Source organism: Chrysemys picta, chromosome 1, assembly GCF_011386835.1.
Source record: "Chrysemys picta bellii isolate R12L10 chromosome 1, ASM1138683v2, whole genome shotgun sequence".
Lineage (NCBI taxonomy): Eukaryota > Metazoa > Chordata > Testudines > Emydidae > Chrysemys > Chrysemys picta.
The window spans coordinates 150,916,818-150,943,976 of NC_088791.1; the positions used below are offsets into that span (position 1 = coordinate 150,916,818).

The following is a 27,159-nucleotide window of genomic DNA, read 5'->3' on the forward strand; positions in this document are numbered from 1 at the left end:
ACAAAAGAATTGAAAAACTGTTTCCATCTTTAGTTATATGTGAATATCCCAGTTCACGATTCTGTTTCCTTATCAGGAGTGGTGGTGGTGGGGAGTGGGAGTGGAGAGAAGGGAGTTAGTGTTTTACGTCTGTAATGCCTTTCCTTTGGCTGTCAATATAGATTACAAAACATTCAAGGTTTTAAGCCCTGCTTCTCTTCATGTAAAATAAGTAAGTTTTTTCTTAATTTAGTGTTCTCATAGGCTAAATGTAAACATCTGTCTGGGAACCAAGAATGTACCCATATTTACAGGATGGGGGACTTCATGCTGGAAAGCAGTGACTCTGAAAAAGATTGTCCACCACGACCCCCAAACAGCTGAACATGAGCTCCCAATGTGATGCGGTGGCCAAAAGAGCTGATGTGATCCTCAGATGCATAAACAGGGGGATCTTGAGTAGGAGTAGTGAGGTTATTTTATTGCTATATTTGGTACTGGTGCCACTGCTGCCGGAATACTGTGTCTATTCTGTTGCCAACAATTCAAGAATGATGTTGATAAATTGGGGAGGGTTCAGAGAAGAGCCACAAGAATGCTTAAAGGATTAGAAAACATGGCTTCTTGCAATAGACTCAAGGAGCTCAATCTATTTCACTTAACAAAGAGAAGGTTAAGGGGTAACTTGATTACAGTCTATAAGTATTTACATGGGGAACAAATCTGTAATGATGCACTGTTCAGTCTAACAGGGAAAGGTATAACATGATCCAGTGGCTGGAAGTTGAAGCTAGGCAAATTCAGACTGGCAATAAGGCATAATTTTTTAACAGTGAGGGTAATTAACCATTAGAACAATTTACCAAGGGTCATGGTGGATTCTCCATCCCTGACCATTTTTTCAATCAAGATTGGTTTTCTAAAAGATCTGCTGTGGGAATTATTCTGGGGAAGTTCTATGGCCTGTGTTATACTGAAGGTCAGACTAGATGATCACAATGGTCCGTTCTGGCCTTGGTATCTATGAATCTGTGAACTTCCTTTTATAGATAAGAAAATTGAGGCACAGAGAGGGGAAGCAACTTGTCCAGGGTGAGTCGCGGCAGGGCTAGGAATAGAATCCAGGTCTTTCAGGCCTGCTGTTATCCAGTATGCAGTGTTCCCTTTCTTGAGGGCACAACTCACATCTGCTGCTGTTACCCATTTTGAAATGCATGGTAGAACAATTTTGATTTTCGCTACTTTGGCTCGTGCCTCACACATCCAACTAGTCAGACAATTAAAGAGCCCTTTGAATTCCCTCTTGGTCTGCAGTATTACTGTCACCATGTGGCGATGAAGGCACGATGCAACCCTCTTGTTGCTGGATTGAGGCACAACTTTTGTCCTGAAGGATAGTTGCAAGAAGGCAACACTCAATGACGTCCCAGGCAGTGAGAGGACAGCAGTTCCCCAGCTCTGCTTAGCCATTGGTGGTGTTCTCAACTATTGCAAATGAAACACATAAGAACGGCCATACTGGGTCAGACCAAAGATCTGTCTATCCCAGTATCCTGTCTTGCGACAGTGGCCAATGCCAGCTGCCCCAGAGGGAGTGAACAGAACCGGCAATCATCAAGTGATCCATCCCCTGTCACCCATTCCCAGCTTCTGGCAGAGGCTAGGGTCCTTCAAGTTGGCTCATGAGACTCGGCACATCCAGTACCTAGCATCCAGACTCCTTAAAGTTTCATGGAGGATGGACTTGAATCCCTGGGTATTAGCCAAAACCAGAAGGGGAACATTTTCTCATTTGTAGGTGGCTATAATCTTGTGGAAATGTCATTATGTCAGCCAATTGCGCAAGATTTCCATTATTTTGGGGCTTAAATCTCATGAGAACGACTTGTGATATCTCAGTCATGTTAAATCTGAGCTGGTATTCACCCCGGGATTGCCAGGCTAAACCAGTGCAGAGCTGAACATCCTCCCCTCATTCTCCCCCCCCTTTTGAAAGCAGAAAGTTTAAAATTTAAAACTAAATTTTAAAACAGGAAAAACTGTTAATGCAGTTTTATGGCTGGATGGTTAAAATCAAGAAGTACTGGGAAATGTGGAAGATAGCAATGCTGGAAACTTATCTCAGTTGCATTATACATCCTGTATATTTTATGGCATAAATGGTGGTAGGATTGGAAGTGGGTGAATAATTTATAGCAAATAACTTATTTCATGCATTTCACCTCTATTTCTGTTTGTGAGCAGTTTGTGGCTTTTTCACGTTGAATTATTTGGAATTATTCACCATATAATTTCTGCAAATGTTTGAACTGCAGCTTGTTCATGGGTAGTTTGTTGCAAGTGTTCAAAATTCAAGATGGGTTGGCCAGCAGTGATTTGGACACAGAGGTCACACAGGAGTGTTTTATGTTCCCAGATTGCATGTATGTAATCCTTTTGAAAGGCTCCCTGGGGCAGTGACCATCCCTTCTTGTATATCTGGAAAGCACCTAACACTTCAAGTGCACCACCAGAAATTATTACCACTGCTACTTATAAATACTGAAGTTATTAGTATGGATACTCACAATTACAAGTTCAAAATTCACTTTCTGCCTATGTTCCCTAACACAAAAATGCTGTTTCCATGAACATACCTGTTGCTAAACTAGGATATTTGCAGAAGTGAACAAAAAAGGATCTAGGATCCATTCAGCAGCCCATCCGTGCTCAGCAAAGCTCTTATGCACATGCTTATAGTTGAGTATGTGCTTTGGTGCTATGCTGCATAGAGATGGACTTAAGCATGCATTGCTCAATTGGGGACTAAGAGTACAGGTCAAGCAAGTTAATCTTTTTGTATACAAGGATGTACTTGTGGGAATTGTTTGAATGTTTTTTCCCATCTCTAGTTTTGGAGGGTGCTTGTTCACCCAGAGTTAAGGGTAAAGCTAGCTATATGATATTCCTATTACCAGAGTGATTCACAATGCCCTATAATTTCACCAAAACCAAGCAATCCACCTGAAACTTTACTTGCGACATCTCATCCCTAGGTGGATATTTTTTCTTGTCAGTTGGAGGCAAATAACACACATCTACCTTGAATTCCTTAAATGTTGTTTTTGTACCTATCTGTTGGAGGCTATACATCGTATAAATATATAACTTGAATTGTATATAGTATATCAATTTAGTAAACCCTGTATTATTTTTATGTGTGCATTGCAAAGTGGGTTTAGCTCTAAGGCATAGTTTAAAAAAAACGTATATGGACTGGATGCAGATGGACAGGATGGGGTGTATGTGATTGGCAGGGAACCACACTGGGTGCAGATCACTATGGTCTGGAAGGATCAGGACAAGGAAAGCCACATGTGGGTCCAGTGGAAAGGGAGGAAAGAAGCAAGCCACATGTGAAGAAAGGTGACTTTTTTAGGAGGGAATGGGTCCTGTTCCTGCTTGGCTAGCCAGGTTTAAAATGAGTCCCTGTGCTGCTTGAGGTGTCCTGTCACTGAGCAGTTCTTAAACATTCTTTGAAATTGACTTCAAGGGGCTTTGGCTAAGGCTCATAGTTTATACATGTAGGTACCAACAAGCTGATTCTGCACAACTGAGGTTAGTAGGAGTTCTGCTGTTGACTTCAGTGTGTGTGTGTGTGTGTGTAGGTTTGGGATCCCAGTGTGACCAACCCCAAATATGGGTGATCTGTTAAACCCTGAGCATGTGGGCAAGACCCACCGGCCAGACACCTGGGAAAGAATCTCTGGAGTAACTCAGAGCCCTCCCCATTAGTGTCCCATCACTGGCTGTTGGAGATATTTGCTGCTTGTAGTCGCAGATCAGCTACATGTAGGCAGTCTCATCAGACCACCCCCTTGATAAACTTCTCAAGTTCAGTCTTGAAGCCAGTAGGTTTTTTGCCCCCACTGCTCCCCTTGGAAGGCTATTCCAGAACTTCACTCCTCTGATGGTCAGAAACCTTCATCTCATTTCAAGCCTAAACTTGTTGATGGACAGTTTATACCAATTTGTTCTTGTGTCCACATGGGCACTTAACTTAAATAACTTGTCCGCCTCCCTGGTATTTATCCCTCTGATGTATTTATAGAGAGCAATCATATCTCCTCTCAGCCTTAGGATAAACAAGCCAAGCTCTTTGAGTCTCCTCTCATCAGATAGGTTTTCCATTCCTCAAATCATTCTAGTAGCCCTTCACTGCACCTGTTCCAGTTTGAATTCATCTTTCTTAAACATGGGAGACCAGAACTGCCACAGTATTGCAGATGAGGTCTCACCAGTGCCTTGTATAATGGTAATAACATTTCCCCGTCTCTACTGGAAATACATCACCTGATGCATCATACTGGCAGCTTATAGTCATCGTGTGATCAACCAATACACTGGGATCTTTCTCCTCCTCTGTCACTTCCAACTGGTTTGTCCCCAGTTTATAGCATAAATTCTTGTTGTTAGTCCCTAACTGAATGACTTTGCACTATTAAATGTCATCCCATTTCTATTACTCCAGTTTACAAGGTCATCCAAATCTTCTTGTATGATAGTCCAGTCCTCCTCCATATTGGCAATAACTCCCTACTTTGTGTCATCTGCAAATTTTATTAGCATATTCCTTGTTTTTGTACCAAGATCATTAATTAAATTAGAGAAGATGGGTATTAATATAAGAATTGAAAGGTGGATAAAGAACTGGTAAAAGGGGAGACTACAATGGGTCATACTGAAAGGAGAACTGTCAGGCTGGAGGGAGGTTACTAGTGGAGTTACTCAGGGATCGGTCTTGGAACCAGTCTTATTTAACATTTTTATTAACTTCCCATGTAGAACTGTATCAAATGCCTTACTGAAATCCAGATAGATTAGATCTACTGTGTTTCTCAAAGAGAAAATAACTGATTTTTTTAGACAAAGAAGGAGATCAGGTCAGTCTGGCATGATCTAACTTTTGTAAAAACATGTTGTGTTTTATCTCAATTACCATGTACCTCTATGTCCTTAACTATTTTCACTTTCAAAATGTGTTCCAAGACCTTGCATACAATTGAGATTAAACTAACAGGCCTGTAGTTTCCCAGATCATTTCTCTCCCTTCCCCCCTTCATAAAAATAGGAACTATATTAGCAATTCTCCAATCACAGGGTACGACCCCGAGCTTATAGATTCTTTAAAAATCCTTGCTATTGGGCTTGCAATTTCATGTGCCAGTTCCTTTATTCTTGGATGGAGATTATCCGGGTCCCCCCATTAAGCTGTTTGAGTTTGACTTCCACCTCGGATGTGGTCATTTCTACCTCCATATCCTCATTGCCATTAGCCACCCTGCCACTACCCCTAAACTCGTCATTAGCCTTATTAAAAACTCAGGCAAATTCATTTAGGTGTTGAGCCATGCCTAGATTATTTTTAATCTCCATCCCTTCTCCTTACAGCACCACTGCCTGAGTCATCTGTTGGTCATCATAAGCTTATCTCACCTTTGTTCTCCTCCTCTAGGGACAGGTAGATAGATGGCTTTCTTTTGCAGGATTGCTCTTGTAATACAATTATTTTTTTCTGCTCTGCTTTTTGCTGAAGAATGTGGCTGGTGTGTATTTCTCATTTGACCCATCAGATCACTAAAAATAACACTTCACCTCTATAGAGCCTTTAATTCAAGGGCCTCAGTGGTGCCATTGCCTCTGTTTTACAAATGGGGAAACTGAGGCACAGAGCGGCAAAGTGGCTTTCAATGAATCGATGGCAGAAGTGGAAATAGAACCTAGGTCTTCTAATTCCAAGTCTCCTGCTCTAATCACTAGATCTGCCCATTGCCCTTGGTGACGTTTGCTGTATGCAGTACGCAGGGTGAGCTTCGCTGTATGGTGTGGATCCAAGCGGCAGTAAACAGGCTTGTAATTGTTGCCCAAATCTGGCTCCACAGAGATGTTATGCTTGTGTGAAATCTCTGCTTACACGATGTACTTTTTATTAGGAGGGCTTCACTGCACATTTGTTCTGTGTGTTGGTTTTTTTTTTTTTTCCACATCACCCCTCAAACTGGGGGCATCTTAGTGCTCATGAAAGTGACAGCAGTGACTAGAGTCAGGAGCAATGCAGGCAGGCACTGTACAAGCTTTTCCCTTCACCGCTCTGCTAAATCACCTTCATCTGACCTGCAACACACCCTGCTGTTCCAAGCCTGAAACCCACTCCTCTTCCCTTGGGCTGCCTATGCACTACAGTCCCGCTCTGCGGCATTCCCTGCTATTCGCCTTCTCAATGGCCTCTGAAGAACAGGCTTGCAGTGGTGCCAGATTCCATGGTTATTTTGTGATCTCCTAGCCCTTGTGGGAGTAGATGGATGATACCAAACACATTTCACTTGGGTCTGCTTAAAATAAGTGGTCAGTGCGCCTGGAGTGGTTAGGTTTGCTGCTCCTCTGTGTCTGATTTATATTTTTGCCTCAAGGTGAGATATTCTGTTGTCCACTGTCTGGCTTGCTGTACAGCTCCGGCTTCTACTCCACTGCTCCTGAGTTCTGCATTTGGTCTATGTGACCAGAAAGAGGGGACTTCTCCTGAAGAGCTATGAGCACAAGGGGCTGAGGTTCCCCCACGTCCCTTTTCCACACTTGCAGGGCAACCATACACTTTTGTACTGAACAATTGGTTTTCAGATTTCAGGAAAACAAGAGAGAACAAAAGTCAAGTTTCTCTGAGAGAGTGCGTGGCAGAAGTAAGCCTGTGCCTTAAACTGCCTCCCCACACTCCCAACAGACAGCCAGGAAAACTCCTTATTTTAAAAGGTGCCATCTACAGTAAACAGTCATATTTCCTCCTTTCCGTTGGATGGAAGGTTGTACCAGTCTGATCATATGGTGCTTCTCCGATTACACTTGGGTAAGACACAGCTCTCTAAACATCCAGAGTATTTCTCCTTGCAGCCCCCAACTCCCAGTCTCCTCCAGAGGCTGCTTCATTTTGTCCTGTTGGGAGGTGTGGACCACACAGAGAAACAAAATAACCTCAGATTTCATCACAAAAGACAGGACTGGAATAGCAGGGGAAGTGGGGAAACTGCAGGGCAGGAGTGAGGGGCACTGGCAGAGCTGTGTGGGGAGCCCAGGGCTGGAAGAGCAGGGGGGCTGCAGGGCAGGAGTGAGGGGCACTGGCAGAGCTGTGTGGGGAGCCCAGGACTGGAAGAGCAGGGGGGCTGCAGGGCAGGAGTGAGGGGCACAGGCAGAGCTGTGTGGGGAGCCCAGGACTAGAACAGCAAGGGGGCTGCAGCTCAGGAGGAGTGAGGAGCCCTGGCAAGACCCATTGCCTTTAATATGTACGTGTAACTCCATTTGACTTCCCAAGCGGTTCTCCAAGAATCCCCACACAAGGCTATTAATAGGAGACCTGTAAAAGGGTTTTGTAGTTATTCCCACTTCCTTGAAATTTTGTATCCAGTGTCTCCCTTCCCCTGTCCATCTGGAGGATTTGGCACATTAATCATTTTAAATTTGCCCAGGCTCACTGCTGATAACTGGCTCTTTTTTAACCCCAGTATTGCACATTGTGAAACTATAAGGAAATTACTCACATACAAGAAGAATAAACAGAAAATGGTCCTAGGACTCTGTCATGTGCCCTTGCACTTTACACAACACCATCTGCAGGGGAGTAGGAAGCACCGAAGTGGGGTGCCCCATAGGCAGTGATTTCCCCCAAAATGAACAGCTTTGGAGACAGCAGGACCAAGAAGAAATAGCATCCTCCTATTGTTGGCATCTGAAGCTCTCTAACTCAGGCTGTGGCCCTATGTCTGTGTTCTGGGTAGTCAGGGCGGGTTCTGAATGTGACTCTGGTTTCTTTTCCTATTGCTTGTAGACCAGAGGGGTCAAATGTTTTTTTTTTTTGTTTTTTTTTTTTATTATTATTTTTTTAAATGTAGTGATGTCTCCATCCACCAGCAGGAGCCACTGTTAAGTTTGTGAGTTCTGCAGAAATGCTACTACCTCCAGAAGGGATTCTGATAAGAGGAATAGCATCCTCAATCAGGGGAGAGAAGGATTTCTAAAAATGGGATGGGGGGGCAAGAGTTCTCTTTTCCCTGAATGCAAAGCCTGGTACGCGATACAGGTTAACGTACTAACTGCCCTCCCTGGGCCAGTGTTGGAAGCACGGATTGTTTTAACCTCTGGGAAAATCCCTGTTGTGACATGGGCTAATTTATTTGGTCTTGAGTCCTGTGGGATTATGGACCTTTTCAGACCTGAATTGCCGCTACCGTACATCAAGCTCACTGTGCCTCTGTTGTAGTCAAACAGGACAAGGGGAAGAAAAAATACACAAATTTCTGCATCCACAGCAGCTGGAGAGAACGTCAAACAGATGGGCTCTTCCACCTCGATTATCCTAACCTCCTAAATATAGACATACTGGCTTTTTTTTTAAATATAAATTTAAATTACCCGAGGGGGTGGTGTTAGCACACGCTAGGGCAGTGCTAACGAGTGCAAATAGAAGTCATCTGCTGACAGTCGGAGCCTGGCTCCTGCTGCTGACTCCCGTGCTCGCTCTCTCTTCTACACGCTCCTTCTTTCCGCTAGAGAGTGTATATACCAAGCATCAGCTGAAGCTGTCTTCCCTCCAGATGGGTAAAATATGTAAGAGCAAGCTTTCATATTGCATCATGTCTATGGCCACACACACACACACACACACACACACACACACTAAGAAAATTGGTAGAAAATTTGTATGTTCTTGCCTCTCCCAGCAGGAGGCGCTGAAGGGAATGGGGCAGGAGTGCTGGCTGTGGGCAGCTCACAGCGATTCCAGGGGTGGCTGCTTCCAGGAGGGGGCACTGTAAGGACTAGCACAGGAGCACTGGTTGTGCGGGGGGCTCACAGCTACTCCATTACCAGCCTCTCCCAGCAGGAAGCGCCGCAGACAATGGTGTAGGAGCTGTTTTACAATCCCAGATTGTATTGTAATACAACGGCAAAGTGATCAAGAGAGAGACAGTGCCAGTGGCTGGGTGACTGCTGCAGCTGTGCCTGAGCCCCCTTGTCCTCTTTGTCCTAGAGTGTGTGACACCAGTGAAGAGGCTGTTTTGTGTGTGTGTTGGTTTTGGAATTTTCTCCTAATCTGCTGTGGCTGAGAGCTTAGTTAGGGAAACACTGACTGAGAAGTGGAATCTTCCTAGCTGGAACGCAGCTTTTTGTTCTTAGCTTCATTTGGAACACTACATTTCTCATCATTTTATTGCATTCGGACTGATCTTAATAAATGTTTTCATCTTTGTGGTCACCCAGGTGTGGGACCAGGAAGGCAGGAAAGGGAAGAGCGAGGTGCCAAATGCAGGGAGTTGTGAACTGAGCACAGGACTGGGGTTCTAATCCGCGCTCTGTTTGTTCACTCTTTCTGTGGCATGCCACTCAGCCCCTAAGGGTACATCTACATTGCAACGTAAGCCCAGGGTGAGTGAGACTCGAGTCAGTTGACCTGTGTTAGAGAACCCTGGGCTTGAGCATCTACGCTGATTCTTAACACTATGGTAAGACTTTTTTCCTTACCTGGGGCTCTGGTGCTGACACTGAAGCATGCAGACCCAAGTCAAGCCAACTGTATCCCAGACTTCTGAGCACCCTCCCCAAATGTGGTCACTTTAGTGGTTTGACTGTGGTGCACTGTGGAAAACATAACATGCAGGGCGGGCAGTTACAGGAAGTTTGAACAGTCTCCCAATGCAACGTGCCGGACAGTCTTTTCGGTTTGTGCACTCCCAGCTGTTGAAGCCAGTAATGTGGAGGAATCTTTTGAAGAACTTCTCTTGGTTGAGTTTTCACTCCTGTGTCATGAGGTGGGCAGAGCTTCCGTGAAGTGCTGGTGAACATCTTAGCAGCATTTTCTCACCACCGAAGGCACCTGACAGCGCTTCGGATGGAGGAGGAGGCAGTGGTGGTGGAGGAGTAACCAGCCATGGCAGACTAGCACTGGCTGATGCAGCTTGGTACACTTGATATAGCCACTGATGCCCTCTACATAGAGCGGCACTTCTGGCACAGGGCCACAAGCACAGACGGCGGGGGGGGGGGGGACACCACTTCGTCATGCGGAGCTGGGATGACCAGCAATGGGTCCAGTGTTTGCATGAAGAAAGCCACATTTCTGGAGCTTTATAAGCAGCTTGCCCAGACCCTCCATTGTAAAGTCACATGTCTGAGGTCATCCTTGCTGGCCCAGAAGCAGGTCACCATAACTGTCTGGAAACTGGCTACCTCAGACAGCTAGAGGTCTATCGCTAGCCAGTTTGGTGTTGGAAAGTTGACTGTGGGTAAAGTGGTAGTGGAGGTTTCTGAGGCAATCGGGTGTGTGGTTTACCCCAAGGAGGTGGACATAAAAAATATTCTTCAGGTAATTGCTATCTTGCAGAGAACGGGGGTTCCAAACTGCTCCAGGGCCATTGATGGGACTGATGTGCCCACAGTTTGCTCTCCTCAAGGAGCACATGGGTACATAAACCACAAAGGGTACTACTCCATTGTTATGCAGGCCCTCATGGATCACAGAGGCTGATTTATGGATGCCAACGTGGCCTGCACTCGCGAAGTTCACGATGCTAGGGTTTTTCACCAATCGGGAGTCTACATTTGCAGACAGGCTGTGATACTATTCCCACCACATGACATTATTATAAATGGAGTGCCTTTATTCACCATTATTCTGGGGGGCCCCCGTGTATCCCCTTTTGCCTTGGCTTATGAAACCAAAGCCCCATTTTAGAGGCCCTGGCAAAAGACAGGTTAATTACCCTCTCAGCAGGTGCAGAATGGCTGTTGAATGTGCTTTTGGCAGATTGAATTCATGTTGGAGATCTCTACAGATGCATTTGCATGCTGGTTTCATCAATGCTGTGCATTTGACTGTGTCTTGCTGCGTTTTCACAATCTTTGTGAAGCCAGAGGCAAGCCATTTCCCTCTGAATGGGCCTATGACAGCGAGGGGCCACTGTATCAGTACACTCAGCCAGAGAGTGCACTGACCACAGCTGGGGCTGGATGTACCCAGAAAACAGATGTCAGGGATGCTTTGTGCCCACATTATGGACTTGCATTGGCCCAGTGGAGGAGGGGGAATAGTACCTCTATGAATGTGCTTGTGAGGGGGAGGGGCTAATTGTTTGGGGGGTGAGGGGGAGTTGGTGTGTGGAGGAGGGCTTGATTGCCATGCAATGTATTTATAATTGACATGACACATGGAATGGGGAGGGGGGAGAGTATTCACAGTATGGATTCATATAAGAAAGTGATTGAAGCGTGAATTGCTATACCTAACTATAGAGGAGTAGTGTTTGCTTCCTAATTGTTCCTGATCACGTATTTAGCTTTATTATTTCATATATTGATTGTATGATGCAATTCAGTATATGGGGGTCTTGTAATTTCAATGGATAATATCAATGTTTATTTTAAGCATTTTTTTATTTGTATTGATTTTAAATTTTGACAATTATGGGAAATTATGGGTGGTGGGTCAGACAGTAATTATTTAATGATCGTAGATGTTGAGATTAAAAAAAGTTAAAGCTTTATAACTGTTGAAACACAGTCAATACCACACGTCAAATATACAAAGTAAATATCTTTAAATCAAGATCTCAAGCAGCATTTTTCTTGCTTTGCTGACCTGTAAATTTCGGTTATCGACGGAAGTATTTTTTGTTGCGCTGTGATTACGATGAAATTGACGTTTATCGACACTGATAAAAACTGAATCCCTCCAAGCCTATTTAACAGTGACAGTGGAATGCTCTATGACTGTGTTCCTATGGAGGAGACATCTTTACTCAATGACTGACCATTGTCAATACACGGATGCTTTGCTTACAAACCACCCCTGCCAAAGGATGCTGCATAAACAGTACAGTTTTAAAAAGGAAACAAATTAATTATTAAATAATTAAAAATCTAATAGATTTAAATCTCAGCAGCGTAGATTCAACCCTTCCTCCTTCCAATACAAATAAATCAAGTTCCAAAATTTCACCTATTTCCACTCCTGTCCCCACCACTTTTCTGCCTAGGGCAGAATGCCAGATTGCTATTGTGTCACTTGGAAGTGACTACATATCACAGGTACAGAATGAATATTATTGGTGTAGCAGTTAAGATGGATGGGGGCAGGGACTCTTTCTTTTTTGTTTGTATGTTTGTACAATACCTAGCAAAATGGGGTCCTGGTCTGTGACTGGGGCTCCTACGTGCTACCCTAGTACAAGTAATTAATAATTATCGTTAGCCAATCCAGGATAGCATCCATTTTATTTTTATATATATATATAAAAAGTGGTGGGGAGGGAAGGAAGAGAAAGGGGAGATAAGTCAGTTGTGGAAAAAAATCTACCCTTAAAAATGTGGGGCTGACAGAACTGGATGTGACAGAGGAATGGGGAGACAGCTTCAATACAAACACCATGTACTGAGCAGCATATGTATATTGCAGAATATGAGGGGATCTCTCTCAGGAATTCAGGCAATGCTAGGTGCCAAAAGCACTTAGGGTACATCTACACTACAGCGGGGAGTCGGTTTAAGATACGCAAATTCAGCAACGTGAATAGCGTAGCTGAATTCGACGTATTACAGCCGACTTACCCCGTTGTGAAGACGGCGGCAAAATCGACTTCTGCCGCTTTTTGTCGGCGGCGCTTACTACCACCTCCGCTGGTGGAGTTAGAGCGCCGATTCGGGGATCGATTGTCACGTCCCCACGGGACGCGATAAATCGATTCCCGAGAGGTCGATTTCTACCCGCCGATTCAGGCGGGTAGTATAGACCAGGCCTTAGTGTGGTTACACGCTTATGTTACCTGCATGGTTAATCTGTTCTCATGACACTCAATCGTCAAGTGCTGACATGTAATTGGGATATGGCTTTTATTGGCAGTGACTGAAATATGCTGCTTGGGCTCATTGTTCCTTCACACTTTTGTTTTTATTCTGAATAGTAAAAGTTAAGGACAAAATCATCTCTAGCTTTGCTATGGTCTATATTATGGCTGATGCCATCCAGTCCAGGGACCTTGCAAAGCCATTGAGTGGGAATCCTCCCCATGCAGTTGGGCCGGATATTTCATATTTGCGTGCCTATAGTTGGATACCTAAATCCATATTTAGGCATCTTAAATAAAAAAGCCACCTGTTGTGAATGCAGCTGAAAATTGAATTCAGTGGGAGTTGTAGGTGCTGAATCCTGGTGAAAACCAGACGGCTTTTACTTAGGTGCCTAAACATGGATTTAGGTGCCTAATTTTATGCACCTGAGCTTGCAAGTGTGGTCTTATTAACAAGAAAATCTGCCTCCTTGCTTGAAGCCTGGCTCCGCTGCATCTGGCAGGTTAGCAGGCTTTCTCACAGAAATACTTTCTCACATGCATGTATCTGCAAATTGAGTATATTACTTTCCAGGGCTTGGGAACATAGCAGTTTGTACAGGCCAAGTGAGAGGGAGTGTGGGAGAGCAGAGTTCCCAGAGTATTCTCCTATTAATCACTTGCCTTGTTTAGTATTTTGTGACTCTGCAGCAGGTTGATTTTGAAATGAATTGGAAGCTGTTTCAACACCGTGCTGATAACAGTCTGCCTCAGTCGCTGGCCTTGTGTTTTTCTCCATCCCTCTCTCTGCTTCCATTCTGTGGACAAATTCTGTCATGGAAGGAAGAAACAAATATGTGATGTGTGGTGCCTTATTCCTTCCCCCTACTAGAGCTGGTCCAATTCTGCAAAGAGTGTTCAGTAATTTCTTGTTGGTTTTCTGAAAGACTGTTCTGTTTAACTCTCCTTGTGCCCCTTGTTGTTTGCAAACATTTGTGAAAACGGGTTTTGTTACACCTGTGTTTGGGGAATGGCTGCTCACTGTAATCGCATTCACATGTGCACTAGGGTGTTTGTGTGTAAATGAGAGAATTTCCTATTTGACTTTTGTGGCTCCTTAGTCTCTGGATGGAACAGAAACAATACCACATGACCTGGATTATCAGCTATTTGCTGTATGCAATTGGAACAGTTTGTGAATATCACATACATTGAAATGTTCTTGAATAAACCATTTGTCAGAGTTGTGAATAGTGAGCAGATTAATAAAAATCAAACTCTGAATGAATCACACACAGGGGAAAGTGTTAAAACTGACAACACACATTCACAATGAATGATTCAACCAATGCCTTCTACCAAGCTGTGGCCCCGAGCACCTCTAGCTGTGTTTGAATTGTTGTTGAAAGCATTAATGGCATTATTGTGAGTGAGAAACCCACGAACAGTGCCAGTAATTCATGGCAGTGGCTACACACCCAGAAAGTGGCTTCAGTGTGCCACACAACACATTCATCTCTTGAAATGTGCAAGTTAAGCTTTACAATCAAAGCCTCCCTTTCCCACCACCATAAGCCTTGAAGACACAAGCAGGCTGTCTGTGCCTCTCTGTGCTTTATCCTCATGGTCTCCAGAGTGAGACTGTCTCACCTACAAGGGGGAGTCGAATGGGTAACAGATGAGTTTCTGGCCAAGTAAAAGACTTTTCATAGTGGCTGGCTCGCTCTTCCCCACTGCTGCCACCCCCCACCCCAGTTTCAGCTATGTTTGCCATTGTCTTTTGTGCAGTTGTGAAACTGAGCCAAGCAGAAATGTCAGGAAAAGCTGCTTTCAAGAGTGAGGGATGGAGCTGCGTAGCGGGGCCAGCCCATCATTAACCTCATTTTCCATGCTTGCTTTCCCTGCTCATCACCCTTTGCATGCATAACAATGTGGATTCACAGCAAACTCAAGCAAAGGGCAGAGTTCACTGTCAACTTTTTTCTCATGGCCTGGGCTCATGTCCTGTGGTGACTGAGCTTTTGGAATATGCCCTGGAAGATTACTCCGGAATTTGCCTCTCTATTATCCCCCTGCCCAACCTCAAGCCAAAACCCTTCTCTCCCTGCCCTAACTCAGGAGAGAACATGTGGACTGAACTCCAGATAGTTTTTAACCTTCTCTTCCTTCAGTCTCCTGATCAGGAAATGATCTGTGAGGTTCTTGCAGCAGGAATTTGAGTCTCTCCCTTTGGCTGCCTGTTTTGGTTAGGAGTCCAGTTTTAACATCACTTCATGGTTCCGGTCCCACCCTTCATAGCATCCACCTTCTTTGCAGTCTCTGGTCATCAAGATAAGAGTGAGATGTTATCCATCAAGCAGAGGCAACTTCTGAACTGTCCATCTGGGGTAGTGTAGATGAAGAATAGGACAGGTAGAGGTCTGTGTCTGCCTCCTGGACTTCAGACATAACCATTCTACAGGGCACGTATTCACCCCAAGACTAGTGGGAGAGTACTTAGGTTACTTAAGATAGATAATGCCATATGGCAGCACAAGGCAAAGCTGTGACACCAAAGCCTTCAGGTTGGCTTGTAAAATTGCCCATGAATAAAGTCTTGATGTCTTTTCTTAATTTATTTAATTTGATGTATTTAATTAGGTCTTATAATGATTTGTTCTGTGGCCATCTTGCCTGGTGCAGTGAATGCTGCTGTCTGAATTGCCCATGTGTAAAGCACTGCATTTTCACAGGCTGGCAACACTTCTTGTCATTGATCACAAGTGCCAAAGCTCTACCTACAATTACGCAAGGTGAATTGAATTCACAAGCCATCCTGTTTTGGGGGTGACAGAGATTTCTTGAGAGTTGGTAAAGATGGATGTGGCACAAGATTAACAGCCTATCTCCACCACTGACAGACTCTGCCACCTTGAGCAAGTCATGTCACTGCCCCGTGCCTCAGTTTCCCCATTTGTAAAATGGAGCTAACGATGATCACCTGCATTTGCTATCTGCTTTGAGATCTATGGATAGGAACATATTGTTAAGTGCAGATTATTACTTTATTATGGAACGAGAAAGCCAAGTTCCTGTTAGCTGCATGGGCTTTAACCCTCACTGGAGGGTCTTTACTTCCTCCACCCCCCAAAAGCTTTTAAGACCCTTTCTCCAACTTTGGATGTATACAACCAGTCCTGGAATGTGCATGCTTGAATGTGTCCCTTCCTCCTCCACCTCATTTGTGCCCCCCCCTCCATTTTTCTCTTTGAAACCTCCCAGTACCACTAGGAGGAATTGGTGCTTGTCCTTTCTCAGTGCAGGGCCCTGATTTCCATTTGAATAACAAGCACTCTGCTAAAACTTCCCTGTGGTCCAGGCCAGCACACAAGGAGTTCACTGTTCGCAGACTGAATGTTCAGCCAGCCCTGACGTACTTACCATTATCAATGGAGCTTATTCAATACTATTTGTGTGTGTTGTGCTGGCCAGGGTGATGGGCTTGATGAGGGGAGGGGGACTTTGCCACTGTTAAACAGACTCCCCATTCTATGCAAACACTCCAGTAATGTTATGCAACCTCCTCTGTCTCCACTTAGGACTTTATGGTTCATCGCAGGGTGTTTTTAGAGGCTGGTTTCACTTGCAGCTGGTTTTCATGTGGTGCGTTGGTTCCTTTCAGCTTTATCCTCTGCATTTGTCAGTGTTCATTTTCAAGGTGCAAAGTGTGTGAGGAAATGGCAATGAATCTTTAGCAGAATCAGTTTTTATTTCACCCTGTTTGCTTTCCCTTTCATTGTTTCTCATGCTCCTTCTCATTCGTTTTTCATCTCTTTATTACTCTTTCTATACCTCTTTTTCTCTCTCTCGTCTTTTCATTCTGCCCTTTCATCTGCCTCACATCCATCTCTCTCTCTCTCATGCACGCATGTGCATACATGCTTTTCACCTACCCCTATTTCTCTCTCTCTCTCTCACACACACCCCTCTACCTCAGAGGACTAGCAGGGCGTCTTGTCAGCAGCTAGGTAATAAAATAGAAGGCAGGGGTCAAAGGAAAGGCAATAAGGGTCATTTGCCAAAGGCTTGAACACAGTTTGAGCGTGTGTACCGGGCAGCATATACAGCACCCAAGATGTGTCCCCTCGTGGACTTGCAGAGATGCCCTCAGGTTAGACACGGACCTGCGCTGAATGCCTAATGTTTTCTTCTAAAAAATGTATTTGTACCGCCTGTCGCCCAGTGTCTGGATCAGAAGCAGCTTTTTCTATTCACTCTTGTTGTCAGACACACAGCTGCGTCTCTAGTGTTTCAGTGATAGAGGCAGGGCAAAGGAGGAACATCCCTGTCCCCGGTGTCCTCGGAGGCTGACAGACCAGAGGCCTGGCTGTGGCTTTCCATTGGCAGGGGAAGGGTTGTGTGTGAGCTGGGAGGGAGAGGGCAGTGAGGTTAAGATGCCCTGGCGACCCCATGAGTCCTGCTATGTCATGCTAAGCGCTCTGTCACACAACGACCCAGGAGTTGGCTGGCTGGGTTCGAAGTGCTGGAATCTCATTATCACAGCCGGATGTGGATGCGGGCTGACAGGCCCTCTAGTAATTTTTTGAGTTTTGTCCTTCAGACGAGGCTGGCTTGGATGTCGTGACGGATTCTTCTGCCGCACTGAAATCGCCTCTCCCAACGAGGCACAGGAAGACTTGGCTACTTCTTCAACTGTGATTACCATCCACAATGTTTTAATTGAATCTGGAGTCCCAAGTGGGCTCGCAGCATTGCTCTGTGCAAAGCTGGCTCTAGCTGCTGTTGTTTGGTATCATTTTTCTTTATGTGGACTAGTGAGAGAATCCACTTCTTTTCAAATGGTGTCACATTAATGACACCAAAATCCTGTGCCTACCAGAGTGTGGGCAGCTGTGGAGCAAGTGTCTCCCCATGCTGCCCTGGAAAGGGTCGCTGGTAGCACAGGAAGGAGGAGAAAGTTGGCCATTCTCAGGACCCATTCAATCCTCTCTCTCCAGACTGCTAGCTGCAATGTGGTTAAGTCTCCTGTGTTACTGAGAGCCTACTCACTCATTACATGTAAGCCACCAGTCTGCTAATAGATTTTACCCACTTTGGGTCACTTCTGACCTTGGCTGGAATTAAAGTAGTAACATATCAAACCCTTCAGCCATTCATCCAGTCCTCAATTCCACTCTCCTAACAGGGGACAGTGGCATTCTATTCCAATTGATATCTACCTGTAAAACCTTGACATGAAAAAAACGAACAAACACCAGCCCAAGCTTTGAGGCCCAACATACCCATGTCTCCGTGCTACCAGCCAATCCCTTAGCAGAGAGCACCTCAGGACCGATAGCCTGGTGGATGATACTGAAGGCTGGAGTGATAGCTGGGCACAACCAGACCAGAAGTGGAGGGCTGGAATATACCGACTGCCCCTCCCCTGCCTACTAACCTATTTTAAAAGGCCCCTATTTGCAAGGTTGTGTGCTGTGGAGCTCTGTGTGTTTGTCTTTGGTTATAGCCATACTACAGAATTCACTCAGATGACTTCTCTCGAGTCAGCCTAGCACGAGAGAGTGTAGACTGGCTACCAGCATTTTAACCTCTGTGTCTTCAGACCTTATTCATTTCAAGTCTAGGTGACGTGGTAATTAAAATGCTGGTGGCCTCTTGCACCTTGTCTACACTAGAGCTTGCTTCCACCAGTGGAGCTGAGCTGGAGGTTTGCAATGGGGTGGGGGGGGGAAGCCTAGTGTAGCCAAGGCTTGTGACACATGAGGAGCCATATCTCAGCTCCAAACTGCTTAACCTCCCTTTGTAATATCACTGCTTTTGTATCTCTTGGAGGGCAGGGATTCATCTCCAGTCCTATTCTCCGTCCTGCTGAGCCACTCGGCAATGAATCCTACATGTAGCTTCAGTCCTATTCTCATCCCACTCCAGTCAGACCTGTACATCTACTTATCTTGTGAGCTCTTTGAGTCAGGCATCATCTTTTTGTTCTGTGTTTGTCCAGCACTTGGTCCACGACTGGGGTTCCTAGGTGCTACGGTGCTAGAAATAATCTCTTTCCTCACCTCTCTGTAAGTGTATCATTTATTTAATTGGCTTTTCTATGAGGAGCCTTACAAACATTAATGGGTTTATTCTCACAACCTCCCCTGATCCCCTATTAACAGATGGAGAGTAAACAATTTGCATAAGATCCCTCAGCAAATTGGTGGCAGAGTCAGGGATCTGTCCCAGATCATCTTACTGCCAGTCCAATACTTTAACTGCAAGACCTTTCTTCAGAGGTGAAAGTAAGCCGGTATGGAGGACCGGTAAGAAAAGGTGCAGTAGCATACCAGCAAGAAAAGGGAGCATTCTCTCCCTCTCTGACTCCTCCTCCTGGCTCCAGCAATATTGAGGGTTCAGGGGCCCGGCTCCACGAATGCTCGGGGCTGGATCTCCCCGCTGGCCCCACCTGCTGCCCCCCCCCCGCCCCGCCCCTGAGTGTGGGCTGGCCCCTCTTTGCTGCCCCAGTGCACCTCCCTGGGTCCCGGAGCAGAGTCTCTCCCCTGAAGCTCCATGCTGCCTGCCTGCATTAACTGCCACCACAGGGTCCTAGTGCCCCCACTTCAATACTGCCAGGGCAGGCTGCCCTTCCCCCTCAGACCATTTCAATGTCCGGTGGGACCCTCCACCAGTACAGCCACCCCCCTCCCCCCGCCTGCAGTCACCGCTCTTGCCCCACGCTGGGCAAGGGGCAGCCCCATCCCCCACTCACAGTGAGGCTACGGTGAGGGGCAGCAGCAGAGGAGGAGGCACACATGTGATGGCAGCCCCCCCGGCATGGCACCCACCACAGGGGAGGCAAGGGGGATTCCTGGACCTGAGAGGGGCCCTAGGAGTACGTGCAGTGACAGTGTGTGTGTGTGGGGGGGGTGTGAGTGTGCTGCCTGGGGGGAGAAGGGGGTTCCTACCCCAGAGCTCACTGCTGCCGGCAGGGAGAGGGTTGGGGGGAGTCCTCCTCTCTGGCTCCAGTCCCAGGACAGCCTGCCTGCACCCCAAACTCATCCCCAGCCCTGCCCCACCCCAGAGCCCACACCCACAGCCAGAGCCCTCATCCCCATGCACCCTAACCCTCTGCCTCAGCCCTGAGTCCCCTCCCACACCCCAAACCCCTCATGCCCTGCCACATCCAAATCCACCCCCAGCCTCACCCCACAGCCCTCAGCCCTGCACCCCCTCCTTCTGCACCCCCTCCCATCCCCAAACTCCCTCCCAGAGCCTGCACCCTGTACCCCTCCTGCACCCCAGTCCCCTGACCTAGCCCAGGGCCTGCACCCCAGACCTCCTCCCCCACCCAAACTCCCTCACAGAACCTTGGGCAGGTGGGGGGTGGAGTTTGGGGAGGGGGCAGAGTTTGGGCAGGGGCAGGTTCTGGGCCACCAAAAATTCTACAAACCTGCCACCCCTGCTGGCAAGAGCCGGTGCACCATACCGGTGTGGATTGGCTTTCTGAGGCAGCAATTTAAAGGGCTGGAGCCTTTAAATTGCCACCAGCGCCCCGCTGCCTCTACCCCAAGGTTCCGGGGACAATTTAAAGGGCCCGGGCCCTTTAAATAGCCCCCGGAGCCTGCTGGAGCCCTAGGGTAGCGGCGGCAGGGCTCTGGTGGCTATTGAAAGGGTTCAGGACTCCCACTGCCTCTACCACTGTGGGCCCTTTAAATAGCCACCGGAGACCTGCCGCCGCTACCCCAGGGCTCCAGCAGCAGGGCTCCGGAGATGATTTAAAAGGCCCTGGAGGGTATTGGCAGCTGGAGCCCCGTGCCGTGCTGCTGGAGCCCCGGGGCTCTGTTGGCAATTTAAAGGGCCTGGGGCTCCACTGCGGTAGCAGCAGCTAGAGCCCCGGGCCCTTTAAATCACCCCCTTTAAATCGCCCCCGAACCCCAGGGTTCCCAGACACCTCTGCAGCTGGGAGCTCAGGGGGTGATTTAAAGGGCTTAGGGCTCCCAGCTGCTGCTACCACAGCCCTAGCCCTGGGGGTTAATCAGGATTTAAAGGGCCTGGGGATTTAAAGACCCCTCCTCTTCTGGTGGAGGCCATGCCCCTCCCCAGGACTCCGGAGTACCGGCAAGTCCTTTAAGTTACTTTCACCCCTGCCTTTCTTCCTCTCTCTAGCAGCTCCTTGCTAGCCCCTGCTGTAGTTGGGAACTTCATTAGGCTTTAGGTTGTGCACACCTGTAACTTACTGAAAAATTCTCCTTATGGGTTGGCATTTTCCCTGGTTGATCTCAGCCTAGAGGAGAACTGATTCTTTGGAAAAGTTTTGAACAAAACCCCTTCAGCCTTTGTGACAGTTATGTGACAGTGAAGAAGCAAAGTTCTTCTGTGGTAAGGAATTTTGAAGCTCTATTCTCTCTCTCTCTCTCTTTTTTTTTTAAAATCATCTATAATGCAAAAGTGGCTGAACTTTGACACTGGAAATGTTCAAGTTGGCTTCTCCTTCCAGTGGGCAAGGTCTTCCCATTATTTGCAAGATGGGTGGGTGCAGAGAATAGAAACATTTCAGTTAAGTATTTAAAAATCACTTTTGGCACATTCATGCTGGTTTCTTTTGCTGATGTTGGGAGCCATAATACTAACTGGGGCACCAAGGGGCTGATTCTGTGAAGTGCTCAGCACCTCCAACGCCCATTGAAGACACTGGGGCAGATGCTCAGTGGATATAACTGGTCACTGAAGTCAATGGAGTTTTGACAATTTACACCCACTGAGGATCTGCCCCGGGGGAGTTGAGGGTACTCAGCATCTTTCAGGGACAGGCCCTTAATTAGTATTGTAGGCTGGACTTTTCAAAGGGTCCTGAGGGAGTTAGATGTCCCAATCCTGCTGGAATTCAATGAGTTGGGCTCCTCTGAAAAACTCACCTAATATCTATGGGGAAATATCTTCAGTATAAAAACTTTATATTTAGTCAGGTTTCAGAACACAAACAGATTCTCTGTTGAAATCTTTATGGTGCTGTGGAGTTTATAATCTCCTCAAGAGGAGGGAGCCTTCCTATTGACTGCTTTATGAACTCTGCAGGTGCCTTCCTTCCTGTGGCGTTTCTGTGAGTGAAATTGGTAGAGCTGGGTTGCTCTACAAGCCAGGTAGCTCCAGTTATAAATTCCTCAAGCCCAATAGCTCTTGATTTCTATTTTTTATTGTTTGTCATGGGAGAAGAGCGTGGGGGGAAGCCAAGGAAATTAATGTTATGGTAATCCAAGCGTCTGTATTTTAAAGTCACAAACGGAAATGTTTCTAACTCAGAAAATGAAATAGTGGAGGTGACACATTCAAGTTAACGTTACACTCAGAATGGATTGTGTGTTTTATGCGTGTTTTTCTTTGTGTGTATTTTAGTAGAGTGTGGAGTTAGCTTCAGAGTGCGTACCGTGGCTGAGTTAATGTTCCTGTGAGAACCTTCATCTTTTCCTTTCCTGATCAGGAGTGTTTAAATTTAAACATCATCATGTTACTTCAGCTCACTGCATTTCATTTGTATTGACCGATCTGTACATAGAGCCCATTTGCTCATCACCGGGATGCCTCAGGTTTAATTAAAAATAAATGCAAAATTCACAAACGGGCTATAAAGATTGTACAAACACCTCTATATCCTGCCCATAAAATGGTCCTGAGATCAACTGATATTTACTCAAATAGGTCTGATGTACAGTCTTGGATCTCTGAAATTCCAACTCTCCTTCTGAAAGGTAGCATCATTTAAACAGCATCTCCATGTAATTCAGTGAATGCATCCTATGGGCCAGAAAACCCCAGCCAGGGTGTGTGAGGTTATAGGGCTCCACAAGTGTACATTGGTAATTGAACTCAGAATCTAGTGGGCCACATTTCTCTCTCTCTTACACTTTTGTGCCATCTCCATGCATCTCTAGCTAGCTCCACCCCATGTCCATTCCTCACCCAAGGAACATTCAAGGAGATTTCCTCACATTCACTTTTAGACATTACTCTGTTCCAAATGGCCACAGCTCTGACAGGGATAATGTGCCCCGTATTCTCATCTTGGTTTGTGTTTCTAGCAGTGAAGGGCTGCAGCCAAAGGCTAGAGATCTAGGTCCCAAAGTTCTGGACTGTGTATGTGTGTGTGTGTGTGTGTGTGCATATTAAGGATGGAGGGGGAAGAGGGTCAGTGGCAGAATCTGGATCCAGATCTGAGATTTGTGAGCTGCTCTGAGGTTTTGGTTCAGGACCAGTCTTTCACTTTGATATGTATCAAGAATGATAAGAGTGAATTCTCAGGGACTGGGAGGCTGATGGGGCAGAGTCAGTGAGGCTCACTATGTAAGTCTCAAAAGCTGTTGCTCATCTGAGTGCATGGCAGCCTGGACAGTGTAACTCGGGTTTCATCCCCACAAGCACAACAGGTCTGTTTACCTATTAAACCCCGAACCTTAGTGGGAGCTGCAGCAGACAAGCTCCTTGTTTATATTGCTTGCCATGCTGGAAGGGGACAGGAATCTCCAATGGATTGGCACCTCCAAGAATTCAGCAACGCAATAAATTTATTTTGGCCGGAGCCATTTCTCGGAGGCGCTTTCCCGTCTGACTCGCAGAGACAACGCTGGCAGGGACAGGACCCGGCAGCCACTGCAGCATCTCAACAAGTGAGGGCTGTGAAGATAATTTGCAGCCAGTCACAGATTAAATGTCTTCCTTCTGCAGGGGTTTAATTAGACTGTGACTCACATTAGCGGAGAGGGCATAGTTACTGTGCCATACGGTGGCTATCACTCAAGCCTGGCCCTGCTGGGTGTGCAGCAGAGGAAACGCCAGCCTGACTCTGCGGACTCCGGAGCTGTGGAAGAGCGACTGCACTCAGTCTCAGGAGTGCTGAAGGAAGCACAAAGCTTTGAGCTGGCAAGCTTGCTTCCAGCTTGATCACAGGAAAGTCTGCTAGAATAACGTGGGACCTCCTGGAAGCTGTTCCTCTGGCAGAGTAAAACCCATGGGTATGACCAAAGCTTTAGCATAACTATGAACACAGTTTGGTCCCCCCAGTTCTGCAAGATGGAGCCATGTTTTAACCGCGTATAGGCAAAAACAGTGGTACAAATTATAGGTAAGCAGCCCTAACCTGGTTATTTCTACAGTGTGTAGAGGCCCCACCTAGTCCCCAGTGCCCACATCAAAGAACCCCTGCATATTTTGATACAGCTGCAATCTGTTGTTTAAATAGGCCCAGGGCTAGCATGGCAGGAGGTGCTGTATGTCAGGAGTGAGGGACATTGGCAGAGCTAGTTGGAATGCAGGACTGGAATAATTTGGGGGCAGAGAGCAGGCCCTGCAGGTCAGGAAAGAGGCATGGGCACGATTGTGTGTGGGTATCCCAGGACTGGAATAGTAGGGCATGCTGCTGATCAGGATTAAGAAACGTACACAGCTCTGCTTAAGAGAGCACCTCCCTGCACTCTGCCTGGCCAATTTTCATGTGCCAGGGTAAGTGGAAAATGATCCCGAGACAGAAAGCCATCCCTTAGGAAAGTAGCCGGGATAGGGGATAGAGTATGCACAAAGTCGTAGTGCCCAGGGAAGGAGTGTATTGGTTTAACTTATTCATGAAGCATTGGCAAACAGTGGTTTGAGTGAAATCTGCATGTGTGTGTACACACTCACTCTCTCTCTCTCTCTCTCTCTCTCTCTCACTTCTGAGCTGTTAAGCAGACCAGCAAGTATGGTATCTACATACAGAAGAATGGTTCTGTGCTAAAGTAACACTGGCAAGGTGGACACCACACTTTTAATGATTGCAGAGTGGGAATTCATTGACCGATGCTTCTGTAGCATCAGAGGTGGCAGAAGCTAAAGTGGCTGCTCTGTTTAAGTTTCTTTTTTAAAATTTTATTTATTAAAATGCTCTAGAGGCAGGGGAACTCGGCTCATTATTTATAAGTTTCTCTGCTGCCTTGAAATGGGATCTTTTATCAAAGGCACTTTGATAAATGTGGTGGAAACTTGTCTGGTTTCACTGCCACTTCTCTAAAGTGCTTCCTGTATCCTCTGCCGAAATGCTGTTTGGTAAGTTTAGATAGCAAGACTCAGGGCAGGCCTATACTACCGCTGCCGGTCGATCTAAGGTACACAATTTGAGTTACATTAGTAGCGTAACTCAAGTTGACGTAGCTTAGATCTACTTACTGCAAGGTCCACACTACGTCCACACGACGCTCTCCCGCCGACATTGCTTCCATCTCTCATTGAAGTGGAGTACAGAAATCAATGGGAGAGTGCTCTCCCATCGATTGAACGTGTCTTCATTAGACCTGCTAAATTAATTGAAGTCCAAAAACAGCTTTTAACAGCAGTAGTGTCTTCTGCAGGTGCAAAGAGAATAACTGTTTTTAATCACAATTTATTCTACTGGTTCAGTTGAATGACTAGTTCATTCAACATTAAGAAACCAATTGGGAGATGAAAAAAAGAGATATTTTTTTCCCTTTCCAAACTATGAATAAGAATAAGGTGTGAGAGGATCAGCTCTATTAGTTCTAAAATCTTGAAGGATACAGTGACCAAAACCAATCAGTTAAATTCTCTAACTACAGATAATACTTCCTTTGTTTAATAAATCAGTTAGTTTTAAAGGCAAAACATGTCTTGATTAACTTTTTTTAAATCTATCCAGCACATTCAAGATATTTTGTATTGATTTAAAAAAGCTTATTTTGTGGATTTTAATAGAATTTAAATTTCCATCAAATAGAGCTTGACACAAATTGCACACAAAAATTAATCATCTACTAAAAGTTATATGATATAATTGCTTAAATACAATGTGTTTAGATATACTATATCCTGCTGGTTAGCCAAAAGGCACACCAATTTTTCTGTAAAGGTATATTTAGTTGCAAATCAACATATTTTAATGGTATCTACCAATGAGTATTAACCTTTCCTTAGGAAAAAAGTTTAAAAGTACAAATGCAAAAACATTATTAAAATTGATGATTTGAATCAGGTTTTCTGCTTGCTGATTTAAATCTGTCCACCCTGGTCCACAGGGAAAACAAAACAGTCAAATCAAAACATAAACAGAGATATCTTGTGAAAAATCTTCTCTCTTCTCCTTTGGCAATTGGAAGGCTTCTCTGCATTCAGGTTTCTGTTTGTGTGTGCTCAGCTGCTCAGTAGTTTTGGGGGCTGACAGCCATTTACTAGCTAAGAGGGCAAAGGTACAAAACTATTTTCAGCAACATGACTCCGTCTCAGCCAATTGGATTGTGGTTGTGAATCCAATTTGGTTGAGACAGGGTCACACAACCTGAAATAGTTTGTGCTGCTGCCCTCACTGGTTCACACAGACATGCATGTACAGTTAAGAACTCTTGACTACATGCTTTGGTACTTGACCTCCTGAACTGAATGGTGCTGTGTGGAATTTCCTCTCTGATTCCTGCTCCTCATTCACCGTTGTTGGGTGGGAAAGTTGCCACCTTTTTCCAGTTTGTCCTGCAGAGCAAACTCACTGTGTCATCAATTTATGTTGCAACCTGATCTCATAGTGCCAGCCCCAAATAATTTTGGCTCTGAGGACTAGTCCATCAGCCCTGTTTATAGGATGCATAGCCACACCACTGAAATTTGGATGAGTCTCCAAAATGGTACTGTCAGATTGATAGTGTGGAAATTAACAGCAGTTTTAAGAATTTGCATTATGGGCTCTCTAGAGCGCATGGGTATTTTAAAAACATAAAATGGCCATACTGGGTCAGACCAATGATCCATCTATCCCAATATCCTGTCTTCCGACAGTGGCCAATGCCAGGTGCTCCAGAGGGAATGGACAGAACAGGCAATCATCAGGTGATCCATCCCATGTCGCCCATTCCCAGCTTCTGGCAAACAGAGGCTAGGGACACCATCCCTGCCCATCCTGGCAAATAGCTATTGATGGACCTATCCTTCATCTCCATGAACTTATCTAGATCTTTTTTGAATCCTGTTATAGTCTTGGCCTTCACAACATCCTCTGGCAAGGAGTTCCACAGTTGACTGTGCGTTATGGGAAAAAATACTTTCTTTTGTTTGTTTTAAACCTCCTGCCTATTGATTTCATTTGGTGACCCCTAGTTCTTGTGTTATGAGAGCTAGACCTGCTGTGAGAAGGGTCAGGTGAAAAGGTAGTAAGGTCTACATTAGGGCACCTACCATTGCTGCCACAGCTGGATCTGCACTTATAGTGCCAGTGTCTGGGTTTTATTGCTGCTGGTTGAACTTCCTGGTTCCTAGTAAAGGCTTCTGTTCTCTTTTTAACTTGACCCCCCTGCTGTGCTGTGGGATTGCACTTATGTATTCA

The 27,159-nt window shown here is 45.8% G+C and overlaps 1 protein-coding gene across 3 annotated transcripts in view; it reads left to right on the forward strand.

Moving 5' to 3' along the window:
- IGSF11 (immunoglobulin superfamily member 11) overlaps window positions 1-27,159 on the forward strand; it is a 148,583-nt gene that overhangs the window by 17,567 nt on the left and 103,857 nt on the right. Inside the window, exon 1 of one of the 3 annotated variants that reach the window (XM_065573125.1) lies at window positions 20,945-21,188. The exons of the other annotated variants lie outside the window; for them this stretch is intronic. The gene's annotated coding sequence lies outside the window, so the exon portion shown is untranslated. Of the gene's footprint in view, window positions 1-20,944; window positions 21,189-27,159 lie in introns of those variants that run through there. 3 annotated transcript variants of the gene reach the window in all.